The sequence below is a fragment of the Gracilinanus agilis genome, chromosome 3 (assembly GCF_016433145.1).
Source record: "Gracilinanus agilis isolate LMUSP501 chromosome 3, AgileGrace, whole genome shotgun sequence".
Taxonomy (NCBI): Eukaryota; Metazoa; Chordata; class Mammalia; order Didelphimorphia; family Didelphidae; genus Gracilinanus; species Gracilinanus agilis.
Window position 1 is genome coordinate 652,821,860 of NC_058132.1, and position 13,674 is coordinate 652,835,533.

A 13,674-nucleotide genomic window follows, 5' to 3' on the forward strand; every position below is an offset into this window, starting at 1 on the left:
ATGGAAGTTAAGGGTTAAAAAAAATAAAAATGGAAAAAATGAAAAAAATGAAAAACATATGATTCAGTAAACTCTCTGGATATTTTGTTAAAGCCAGCTCAATGACGCAATGTTCCATTCTGGACCACCAAGCAAAGTTTACCAATAGATTTCACAGTGACCCAATACTCTTAGTATTTTTAGCACAGAACTAATTTCTTTCAATAGGCAACAAATTTAGTTAAATAATAAGTGTACCTACATACTACATATGCAAAAAAGCATTGACTATGAGCCTGAGAGTCCTGGGTTCAAGTCTTATAAAACTTATTAACTATGTGACCTTGGCCAAGTCATCAATTGACTTGAACAATAATTTCTTCTAGATCTATAATCCTATCATCATAATACTTGAAGGAAGAGCTGAGTTATCTTTTTCCTTCATTTGGCATAATGGAATTTCCATTTTTATTCTACTAATATCCTACTGATTCTGTATTCCATTCTACTGTCTTTCTTTTGGAACCTTGGATGGACCAGAGGAGGCAGACAAAATATAAAATCCAAGGCTACCCATTATCTTTGAAACAAATAGATTTCTTGACTCAGCATATATGAATCACCTAATTTAGCATTTCCCTGGTATAGTTACGATTGCAGCCATTTCATTCTTGTCATCTAGTTCCAGGTCACAAACTTCAATATTCAGAGGTTATTATGCAATGCATTCTTTAAATTTGGTGTGCTCTGAAATAATCACACTAGAAGTAGACCTTATTGGATAGAAGGTCAAAAAAGAATGAAAATCTATAAATACTCCTTTCCTTCAACAAACATTCTAAATGGAATCTGGTGTTCAAAGTGCCCATTTTAAACATTTTCATTGACCTTGACTAAAAAATAACTCCTTTTGTAGATATTAATTCTTAGTTTTAAGAATAAATAGATGGTTCCAGCACCACAAAATCTTTATGCTAGTGTTGAGGCTTTTCATAGCACTTTTGGAGGAAAATATTTGTAAGATTGGAATCTACCAAAAATCTTATTAATGAGAAATAATGAGTTGACAACATATTTCTATTTTCTAGTATACAATGCTAATTCTGTCATTCAGAAGATTTATTATACCATCATTGTGAATATTCCCTCCACCAATGGAAATGACAAAAATAGGTAAGTCACTTATCTTGTCCTCTTCCATGTATCTAAAGATGGTTCCAGGAGATACTATATGCCAAGAAAATTTAGCAGCTGAATAAAATATAAAGGACTTTATAGACCTTAAATTACTATGTAAATATTAGCCTTATTATTGTGGTTATTATCATAATCATCATCATCTCATGGGAAATATCTTCCCAGTGTTGTCCATCTCTACAATGGGCTACTTTGGTTTTGAGAAAAGAGAAAAAATTCATCCCTTAGCCTAGATTCCAAGTTTGACTGGACTTGGAAAGCCTCCCAATATTTTAACAGATCCCTTTGAAACAGGAAGGTCATCATTATACCCTGAAAATATATCAGAGGAACCGCTTCATGTGAGATATTGTAAGAAGCTATGTCATCTAACCCTAACATGAAGCAGTGGGTCTTGTTCCTATAGCACAAATTAATATTGGGATTTTTTTCTGAAAATTGTTCCTTTAAACCAAATAAAAATATTAATTTCCAAATTTCTACTTTTGTGACCATGAGCAAATACTTTGGGCAAGTTTCCCTGTGCCTCAGTTTTCTTACTTGCAAGGAGAAAGGCTGGCTCATTTGCATCTGAGATCCCTTCTAGCTTGAGACTTATGGTGCCATGATGACTGAATCACATTATTTTAAAGTCATGAACTTTGATTTTAAAATACTAGGTGAAATTTTGAAAGGCCAAGTCTCCAACTCTGCATTTATGCTCAGTTAAGATCATAAAGACATGATAAAGTAACTACCCAACACATAAATAGGAGAAAGGTGGCTGATGTCTTAATGGAAAGTCACAGAAATGACAGGAGAAAAAAATAACTAAAAAGAAGATTGTTCCAGCCTAATTTTTTCAATGTTTTTGAGAACCTGATTTTTTTCATCTCATCTTACTTTCCTTCTGAAAGGATTTTCTCCTTTGGACAATCACTTAATCATCCCAGGTCTCCAATTCACCATCTATCCAATGAAGGGACTAAAACAGATAGAATCAGGTTTTTAACTCTATGATCTCATGATCTTGTGTGTAAAATATTTCAAATGATGAGTAATAAAAAACATAGCTTTTAAAAATCTCAATTTTTATTCAACACCCAGAAAATTTGTAAAATGAGAAAATATGGAAACTGGCAACATTGGAGGAGTTTTGTAAACAAACACACACACACACACATATACACTATTGGTAGAGCTGTGAATTGGTGTGACCATTCTAATAAGTAGTTTGGAGTTATTCAAGAAGTATCTAAACCCTTTGACACAGTAATCACATTATTATATACATTCCCCAAAGACATCAAAAGCAGAAAATACTTTGCACACATCCCAACATGGTAATAATAGCATACACAACAACAAGAAATAAATGGAATCTTAGGATAGCTGAGCAAATTGTAGTACAAAGAAGACACCAAAATCTGTTGCCTGCTAAGAAATGACATAAAGGAAGAAATCAGAAAAACGGAGAAGGCTTATATGAACTCATTTAGAGCACAGAAATCAGAAGCAAGAGAAAAATATCCACAATGGCCAGGCTCTGATTCATTATGATGCCCAACAAGATGCTCATAGAACAGATGATGGAATAGATTTCTCTGCTCACAGAATGGTGATGAGCTGTGGTTGAAGAATGGCATCAATGTTGTCAGGCATGACTATGTCTTTTTTTTAAAAAAAGGTCTTGATATGGTAGGTAAATGAAGCAAAATACATAATTTTTAAGAAATATTTTAAAATAAAGAAAATAAATTAACTGTCTTGGAACTCAGTAAACCTGAATGCTAGTTATGGTTGCTTTGCTGATCATATGGCCTGGGACAGATTTCACTTCTCTGGTACCAAATTTCCTCCTTAGTGAATAAAATGAAAGGGTTAGACTAGATGACTCTTAAGATCTTTACCTTCTTTAAAATTTTGTCTTCACAGGACATTTCCATTCAATGAGAAGAAATAGTATCAGATGAAAGTCACTAGCTTTCAAATCTAGGTAAAAAATGGTGGTGGTGGTGGTGATGGTGGCAGTGGTAATGGTTCGCTGATTCTCAAGGATTAGAGTGATGCATTTCTTAACTCAGAGTTCAAAATTATTCTCTCTCTCTCTCTCCTCTCTCTCTCTCCTTTCTCTCTCTCTCTCTCTCCCTTTCTTTCTCTGTCTCTCTCCCTCCCTCCCCCCTTCTCCCCCCAAAAAAATGTATGTATATAGGAACACCTAGGTTTGTGATGGCAAACATTTTAGAGACCATGTGCCCAAACTGCAACCCTCACACTGCAGGTAAGCCACCCCCCCATCCCCACCGTACCCCAGAGAGGGAGTGGGGAAGCACTCCCATTGGGCTTCTGGGCAGAGGAATGGACCTTGTAAGAAATGTCCTCAGGCTTGTGTGAAGAGGGAAAAGGGAATAGTCCCCTCTGGCACACTCTGGCACTCATGCCATAGGTTCAGCAACATAGGGGAAGCTAGGTAGCTCAGTGGATTGAGAGTCAGGCCTAGAGACGAGAGGTCCTGGGTTCAAATCTGGCCTCAGACACTTCCCAGCTGTGTGACCCTGGGCAAGTCATTTGACCCCCATTGCCCACCCTTACCACTCTTCCACCTAGGAGTCAATACACAGAAGTTAAGGGTTTAAAAATGTTAAAAACAAAACAAACAAACAAAAAAAACCCATAGATCTAGGTGGTTCAGTGGATAGAGCACCATGTCTAGAGTTAGGAGGACCTTGGTTGAAATCTGACCTCAGACTCTTCCTAGCTGTGTGACCCTGGGCAAATTATTTAACCTAACTTCCCTAGCCTGTAGTGTTCTTCTACCTTGGAACCTATACTTAGTATTGATACTAAGACAGAAGGTAAAAGTATATGTGTTTTACTTATTTTTTTCTCCTGTCATTTCTGTGACTTTCCATTAAGACATCAGCCACCTTTCTCCTATTTATGTGTTGGGATGTGTGCAAAGTATATATATATATAAATGTATGGTATATGTCTGTGTTTATGCATATAAATATATTTATATGTAAATATATTGGTTTGAGTTTCCATGGGGACAAAATAAGGAAGGTCTCCAAGGAGTTTAACTCTTAGGGAAATTTTTTTTGCCAATGTTGCAGTGATTTCCACCTCACAGAAGGTCGTGGAGAGACCAGGCTGCTGAGCCTGAGGTCCCAGGGCTAAAATCATTTGCCATCCATCCTGGAAAGGTATTTTCAGAGATAAACTGAATACACATCAGCATCTCTTTCCAATTTGGATTCTTTTTGCCTATATAGTGGGTGAAAGCTACCAAGCTGGCTTCAAGTAATAAAGAAATCCATTGCTAAATTGAAACCAAGAGACCAGGTTCAAGTTCAAATTCTGACCCTTAATAGGTGTGTGAACTGAGACAAATCCCATGCTCTCTTGGTGCCTCAATTTCCTCATGTATAAACTGAGGAAACTGGATTAGATAACCTCTAAAGACAGATATCTTCCTTTCGCTATTCTTTGATTCCTTTTTCCACTTGGGTTGTGGTTGTTGTTATTAGTTTTGTTTTCACCTTCACTGCAGAGACATTTTGCCTGGCGTTTCCTTTGGCAATCTGCCATATTGGGGAAGAGGGAGGCGAAATGGGGAGAAGCAGGGAATGCATCAAGAAAATGGGGTTTTGAAGTAAAGCAGAGGGGAAACTCCCATTGAAGTAGAACACACATGTGTAATGGACTGAGCCCTCAAAAGAGCCGAGAGTCACTAAAAACACACACTTTATAGGAGGGGAATTTTTACTGGCCAACAGTCATCTTCCAGTGGAAGGGATGGACAGCAGTTACAGCAGTGCCCCCTTGTGGCAACTTGAAGAGTAAGAATCTACAGCCCCAGCTCAGTGGTCCAAATAGGCAGAGAGGAGAGAGTGTCCCTGGTCTCAGCAGTACTACTTTGGATGGCCCTCTCTAACAGTATATTTGCATGTGTGTCTTCCCTGCAAACTATTCCTGTGGAAGGCAAACTCTCATATACTGAAAACCATATTTCCATCTTTTTTAATGAGGGTGAAGAAATACAGAGGGAGGGCTGCTGAACCTCCCAGATCAGTCTTCTCACTTTTACTTGGCCAAATAACGAATATCTAAGTAACTTTTGAGTCCATAGCATTTATCGAAATGACAGTCAGGCAGGCAGGAAGACAGACAGACAGAAACAGAGACAGAGAGACAGAGAAATACAGGCACATGTTGAGATAGGAGGGAAGAGGCTGCTGCTACCAAAGGTTAGGAGAAACATGAAGGTAAGAATGTCAAGGGGGAAAAACGGAAAATGGCTTAGTAGGTACATCTCTGTGAGTGAGACAATATGCCCAAAGAACAGTCCTGCTCATGTCGATCACCAGATCAATAAACTCTGTTGTCTCTAGTCATTGTTTCGTCATTTTTCAGTCATTTCCAACTCTTTAGGACTCCATTTGGGATTTTCTTGGCCAAGATACCAGAGTGGTTCACCATCCTTTTCCAGCTTATTTTACAGATGAGGACATGGAGGCAGAGAAAGTTAAGTGATTTGTCCAGGGTCACACAGCTAGTAAATTTTCAAGGCTAGCTTTGAACTTAGGCATATGAGTCTTCTTGACTCTAGGTCCAGTACTATCCATTCCCTCTACGGTCACATGTAAATTCTTTTCTTTGGTTTCTAAAGCCCTTCCAGCCTAAATATATATCACTTCAATTCATGGAACCTGCCCTCCCTCTCTATATTCTGTCTTCCATATCTAGAATACTTGATGACTCAAATTTCTTGGAATTCTTAGTTTTGTCTGAGATGCTTCCTAGCTATGTGACCCTGGCCAAGTCACTTAACCTCAAATGCCTAGCCCTTACTGCTCTTCTGCCTTGGAACCAATACTTTATATCAGTTCTAAGATGGAAGCTAAAGATTAAAAAAAGAAAGAATACTTAGTTTCCTTCAAAGTTTAAATCAAATACCATCTCCTAAATGAGACCTTTCCTTATCTCTGTAGCTTCCCCTACTCCACACAAATTACCTTGTATTTATTTCATAGGTACATTTGTGTCTGTCTATTACATTTTGTATTTATTTAGAGGTGTTTTCCCTGATTAAAATGTAAGGTCCCTGTTTCATTTTTGACTTTCCTTCAAAGTCAGTGCTGAATAAATCCAGGTTGATTGATTGTCAAAGGGACATGGTAGGGCCACAGTGGAGATTCTCTATCATTCAAGTGCTATCAGAAAGTCAAGTTTGCCCCAAATAGGCAGCAGATACACTTAGTAAGTGTGTCTTCTGTAGAGTGTGACCTCTCTCCTTTCACTTTGGGAGGGTTGTGCTTGCTATTTGAAATCATTTGTTCCTAATGGTAAAAAACTGTTAGGGTGAGAAATACTTATGTTACCAATATCTGTTAAAGTGAAAATCCACAAATCAAGTTTCCATAAAGCAAGGAAATGGATGTTGAAAACAAAATCATAATGATGATGATGAAAAATAATGATGGTACTAAGTGGAGAGGAATAGTCATAAAGTAGAGAGAGACTTGGCTGCAAAGTTAGAAATACTTGAGTTTCAATTCCACTACTGACACTCCTTAGGTACACAGTGCCCTAAGACTAATAGTCACCTAAAAGCTGCCAGTCTCCTCTAGTTGATAGAGTACCCTCTCTTGGGAATTCAACAAATCACTGAAACCCCAAATAATGGGTAAGGATGACATTTAGATATTCAGACATCCTGACATTCAGAGTCCTTTCAGGTTTGCAAAGTGCTTTGCAAAAATTATCTCATTTGATTCTACAGAACAATTCTGGAAAGTAGGTGCTGCTATTATCCCCATTTCACAGAGAAGGAAACTGAGTCATTAGGAGTTTAAGTGATGGGGTCAAGGTCATTCATATTTAACTACAAAATAAAGAGCTTAGACTAGATCTCACTGATAATTCCTTTTGAATCTGTTGTTCAATTTGGTCCAACTTTTTGTGACCCTTTTAGGGGTTTTCTTGGCATAGATACTGAAGTGGTTTGCCATTTCCTTCTCTGGCTCATTTGACAGATGAGGAAACCAAGGCAAACAGATTAAGGACTTGCCCAGGATCACATAGTTAGGAAGTGTCTGTGGCCAAATTTGAACTGCAGTCTTCCTGATCGCAGGCCTAGCATTCTATCTTCTGTGCCAGCCAGTTGTAGCTAGATTTGTGATTCTAAAAATCACTTGTATAGAGAGACTCTAAAAACCCTCACTGGGAAGATTTACAAAAAACTTAGCAAACATTAAAGTGTCATATGATCAGTTGTCATAATAACACTAATTTTATGAGTTAGGCTATGTGATGTTCTGGGTACAGAATTTAAAAGACCTGGTAACTAATTGAATATAGAGGATGCAAAAGAGGGAAAAATCAAATAGGATTCCAAGTTTGTGGAATTATGTGAGTGGAAAAAAGTCAGCATCCTCAAAAAAAAAAAGGAAGTATAATGAGCAAAAGATGAAATGACTGAGGAAACAAAGGTCTGCTCTTCTGTTCATATTATTTATTAAGTAATGCATTGCAACTGCCTAAGAAATTGGGACCAGGGCTCTTCCTCAGCTTAAGGCTGGATCCCAAATACAGGGGGAGACAAACTTTTATACTTTAAAAACAATTAATAAGACAAGATAAATTAATTAAAAGTCAATAGTACAGGGGGCAGCTGGGTAGCTCAGTGGATTGAGAGCCAGGCCTAGAGACAGGAGGTCCTAGGTTCAAATCTGGCCTCAGACACTTCCCAGCTGTGTGACCCTGGGCAAGTCACTTGACCCCCATTGCCTACCCTTACCACTCTTCTGCCTTGGAGCCAATACACAGTATTGACTCCAAGATGGAAGGTGAGGGCTTAAAAAAAAAAGTCAATAGTACAACATTAAGTAATCTTATTTTTTATTCTAGGAAAGATTAGGGATTTTCCAAATTGGGAAGGGGAGAGCAAAAAGATGCAGTTCCTGAAATACAGAAAAGAAGGTGGTCCACTCCTCCTAAGTATCTATAAGCAATCAAAGGACAGAATCAACAACTAACTGATGTTTGGGGACAATTTTCAGATAAGACATATGAAATGTTTGAGGTACACAACTATGCAGAAACTCCTTACATCATTCTTGGGATCTAACTGTGTTTCTGGTCAACATAACCTAACTTCCTCTAAACAGAAGGTACTGGTCCAGTTTCCCAGCCAAACAGGGCTACATTCAAACAATGCAATATGGTTTTCTGCTAATTTCCACAATTGAATAAAATTTTCTCACAGGACAGAAGTTGGACTCGACCCATACCTGGAAGGAAAGGAAACTGAACTAGATCCAGAATTGAGTCTCAAGATAGAGTCGTGGGTCACTCCATTCCCATAATTAACCATTTGCTTTCTTAATCCTCTCAGTTCCTCACAGAAGTCAGGAAGAAGAGTATTTAGAAACAAAACTTATTTTTGTATTCCTTACTGGTACCACATTTTGGGAAGAACATAGATAAAATGGAGAACATAAAAAAGATGGCATACAAGATGGTAAAGGGCTGCGAGTTCATGACATAAGAATATTTTAACCAAAAGAACTTGGGATGTTTAGACTGGAAAAGGGAAGAGTTCTTAAGAGTGTAAACTAGAATTAGAAGGGACCTTAAAGGTCACTTAGTCCAATCTTTAATTTTGCAGCTGAGGAAATAGAGGACCAAAGAGGTCCAAAGATTTATCCAAGGTCACACAGGCAGAAAGTAGGATTCAAACTAAGGTTATTGCACTTCAAAATCAGCACATTTCCTTCTGTACCATGCTTATGGCTTCTACTAAGACATAATGGCAGTCTTTGAATATTTGAAGAGCTCTGCTTAGCCCCCTGAGGACAGAACTGGGAGCAATAAATAATGTCTTTTCCTCCCCCCTTACCTTCTCCAATTCTGCAACTATGATCAAATCAATTTTATAGTTATTCTTGGAATGTGTCAATCTACTCCCCTACAGCCCTACTCACCAACCTTAGAGCTTTAAAAACCAAGCCACCTTTCCCTGGCCACCATTGTCCTGTTCCCCATTACAATGGAAACACCATATTTGCCTTCATATTTGTAGCCCCAGGGGGCAGCTGTGTAGCTCAGTGGATTGAGAGTCAGGCCTAGAGATGGGAGGTCCTAGTTTCAAATCTGGCTTCAGACACTTCCCATTTGTGTGACCCTGGGCAAGTCACTTGACCCCCATTGCCCACCCTTACCACTCTTCCACCAAGGAGCCAATACACAGAAGTTAAGGGTTTAATATATGTATATATGTGTGTGTATATATATATATATATATATATATATATATATATATATTTGTAGCCCCAATATTTAGCACACTGCTTGGCACATAGTTGGAATTTGATAAGTACTTTTCAATTATTCATTCATTCATTCACTCAAGATAGAAAGGGGGCACATTTAATATTAATGTTAGAAGAAACAAAAAGACCTATCCAAAAAGGGGGAAAGCCCCTTTTTCAAAAGTTACTTATTTCTCTCTCATCCAAGGCCTTTAAAGTAGAGTCTGAATGACCACTTCTTAGGTAGATTGTTGGCAGGATTTGTGTATAGCTATAGGTTAGACTAAAACTCTCCCAAGTCCCTTCCAGGTCAAATTCAATATATTTTAAAATTAATTTTATTTATTTGTTTGTTTCTGATATTAAAATACCCAGTTAAATCCTTCTATCTTTCACCTACCTCCATTACAGAGGGGACAAAAATATATATGTCTTAATTATTTCTATTTATCAGTTCTTTCTCTAGAGGTGGAGATACACTAGTCTTCAAATAATATTTTTGTTTGTATGTGTATATACATATATACCCATGCACAAATTGTCTATATATTTTCTAGTGAAGATTCTTCTCTCTTGTTTAATTGAAAAACTATTTTAATATTGCAATATTTCCTTGTCATGTATCTCAGCAAAATCCTTCAACATTGTCTAATGATCCTCACTATTGACTTTCCTCCAGAGGGAGATGCTGATATTAATACATCTTAATACTAGCAGGAACCCCCTGTCTTCATGGTCCAGTAGAGTGGCAAGAGCACCAGCCTTCAAGTTAGAAGACTTTACTGAGAGTACCAGCTCCTACATTTTTGAGTTATATGATTTTTGAGCTGGTTAAAACCTTCCTCAACCTGTTTCTTCATGTGTAAAATCAGAATAATCACATTCCTGCTTACTAGTGTTATGATTAAAAAATTTTAGTCTGGCCTTAAATTTAATGATTTTATCATGACTTATTGATAGACAGGAGAGGGGAAGGAAGATGAGAGAGAGAGAAAGGTAAATTGATCAAAGAAAACACCTGTTTATATAAACTACCTTGAGACAGGGAAATCTTTATGTATAGAGTTTTATACTTTTCATAACATTTCAGAATATATCATCTCTTTAGTCTTTTGTGAAATAGGTCAAGGAAAGTATTATTAGTGCTGGAAAAGGGCGTGGATTAGAGGAGAGAGTGTAGTTATTGGAAATAGAAAGACCTGAGTCCAAGTTCTACCTCAGATATTTATTAACTGTGTTATCCTGGATGAGTCTCTTAAGCTGCTCTCAAATGGAGATAATAGTATCCATCTCACAAGGTTATTGTGAGAATCAAGTAAAATAATACATGTCATGTAGAATTTAAAGTTTGGGGAAGGATCTCAGATAGGGAAGTCCACACTATTCAGCTCTTCTCCTGTGTCCCTTTTTTCATCAATGCATACCATACTGATGATATTGAGCACATATTTCCTCTAAGAATTAATGTCTGGATCACAGAAGTCACTGCCTCTGGTCTTTATTTATATTTTTGTGCTTTTTATCTTGGTCTGGCTTAAAACCCAATGGGCACTGCTCCCACAGTTCAGTCTAGCTTCTTGAATGGCTCTTTGTTTTCCAGAACTCTTTCATCTCAGGGGCTATCTCCACTATCAAGTACTGAGGACAATTCTTCCTCCCGACTTCAGATATTTTCCATAATTAGAACATAATAAGACAGGGCAGCACATTAACCCAGTTTTATATGTATAGACAGAGAGCAAACAGGAACAACTAATAGGGTGAGGAAGTAAGCTGAATAGTATTGCCCTTGAAACATCCAAGTCAGAGCTTGCTGACTTCAAGAAGCAGGAAGGGCTTCCTGACAGGTAAGTGGGACTTTTCCCTTGGTGAGACAGGCACACAGGAGAAATGAAAGCTCTGGGAGGATTTATTTCACCCAGTTGAACACATTTCACAGTACAATATTTCCATTATGAGCTTCTCTTTGGTCATTGGTTCTCATAGTCACTCTGGAGGCAACCTCAAGGGAGTGAGTACTAGACTTTGCAATACATTAATAGAGCCCTCCAATCCAGAAAAACTAACTATATTATTGCAGGGGAAAGTATGGTTATTCATTAAAATTGAGGACTTCCAAAAATTCATCAAGAAAAAAAACAGACTTAAACAGAGAGTTTGCTGCCCAATCCCAGAACTCAAGAGAATCAGCATAAGGTAATTAAGACAATAGAGGGAGGAGAAAAAAAATTCTTTTCTTTAAGGGACCCAACAAGTTCAATCAATTTGTATCCCAAGAAGAAAAGAAGATATTGGCAAATATTAAAAAGTGTTATTACCAACAGGGTAACTAGAAGAAGTTTACATAGAGGGAACAGGGACAAACTGTATAGGATGAAATGTCAATTGATATATATGTATATGTACGTATGTATGTATGTATAAATTCATACAAAACTAGGGGGGAAAGAAGGTAATAATAAGAAAAATAGGAAAACAAACAAAAAGGAATAAATTTATATTCCATAAAGAAGCACATGGGACCAACAGGGAAAAATAACAATACACTGTAAGGGTAAAGAGGTTAGAGAGAGGAAATATTCAATACTTAAGTGCATTGAAATCAACTTAAAGAGGGAAGAACAATCAGATCCATTGGGGCAGAGAATTGATTTACACCCTATAGAGAAGTAGAAGGGTAACAAAAGGATTGGTGGAGAGGGAAGCAATACTATGGAGGGAGGGGCTTGGGAGGGAGGCAGCAGAGCTTTAAAGAACAATAAGAGGGGAATAAGAAGGGAGGGGGAGAAAGGAAAGTACAACAAGGGAGGGGATTATAGGAACTGACTAAAAACAAAACACTGGTATAGAAGGAAATAGTGAAAGAAGAAAGGACAGGACTAGCAGAGAGAATCAAAATATCTGGGAATACACAGTTGATAATTATAACTCTGAATATGAATGGGATGAACTTGCCAACAAAATTGAAGCAAGTAGAAGAGGGGATTAGAAACCAAAATCCTACCATATGTTGTCTACAAGAAACACATGAGACAGACAGACAGACATAGAGTGAAAATGAGAGAATGGAGCAAAATCTATTCAGCTTCAAATGAGAAAAAGAAGGCAGGGATTGCTATCATGTCTCTTTCAGAGCCAAAGTAAAAATAGATAAGGTTTAAAGAGCTAGGGAAGGTTACTACATCCTAATAAAAGGCAATATAAACAATGAAGAAATATCAGTACTCAATATGTATGCACCAAATGGTATAGCTTCCAAATTTATAAAGTAGAAGCTAGTGGAGCTCAAGGATGAAATAGATAGCAAGACCATACTAGTGGGTGATCTCAACCTTCCCCTATCAGATCTAGATAAATCAAACCAACGAATAAATGAGAAAGAGATAAGAGAGGTGAATGAAACCCTAGAAAAATTAGAGGTAATAGATATGTGGAGAAAAATACATAGGGACAAAAAGGAATACACCTTCTTTTCAGCAGGACATGGAGCATTCACAAAGATAGACCATGTAATAGGGCATAGAAACATGGCAAACAAATGCAAAAAAGCAGATATAATAAATGTAACCTTCTCAGATCACAATGCAATAAAAATAGTTATTAATAAGAATACATGGAGAAGGAAACCAAAAACTAATTGGAAATTAAATAATATGATTCTCCAAAATAATTTAGTGAAAGAACAAATCATAGGAACAATTAATAATTTCATGGAAGACAATGACAATGATGAGACATCTTACCCAAACTTATGGGATGCATCCAAAGCAGTTCTAAGGGGTAAATTGATATCACTGAGTACATATATTAACAAATTAGGGAGGGCAGAGGTTAATGAATTGGGCATGCAACTTAAAAAACTAGAAAATGAACAAATTAAAAATCCTCAGATGAAAACTAATTTAGAAATACTAAAAATCAAAGGAGAAATTAATAAGATCAAAAGTAAAAGAACTATTGAATTAATAAATAAGACTAGAAGCTGGTATTTTGAAAAAACAGATAAAATAGACAAAGTACTAGTAAATCTAATTTGAAAAGGAAAGAAGAAAACCAAATTAACAGTATCAAAGATGAAAAGGGAGACCTCACCTCTAATGAAGAGGAAATTAAGGCAATCATTAAAAACTATTTTGCTCAATTATATGGAAATAAATATAGCAATCTAGGTGATATGGATGAATACAAACAAAATATAAATTGC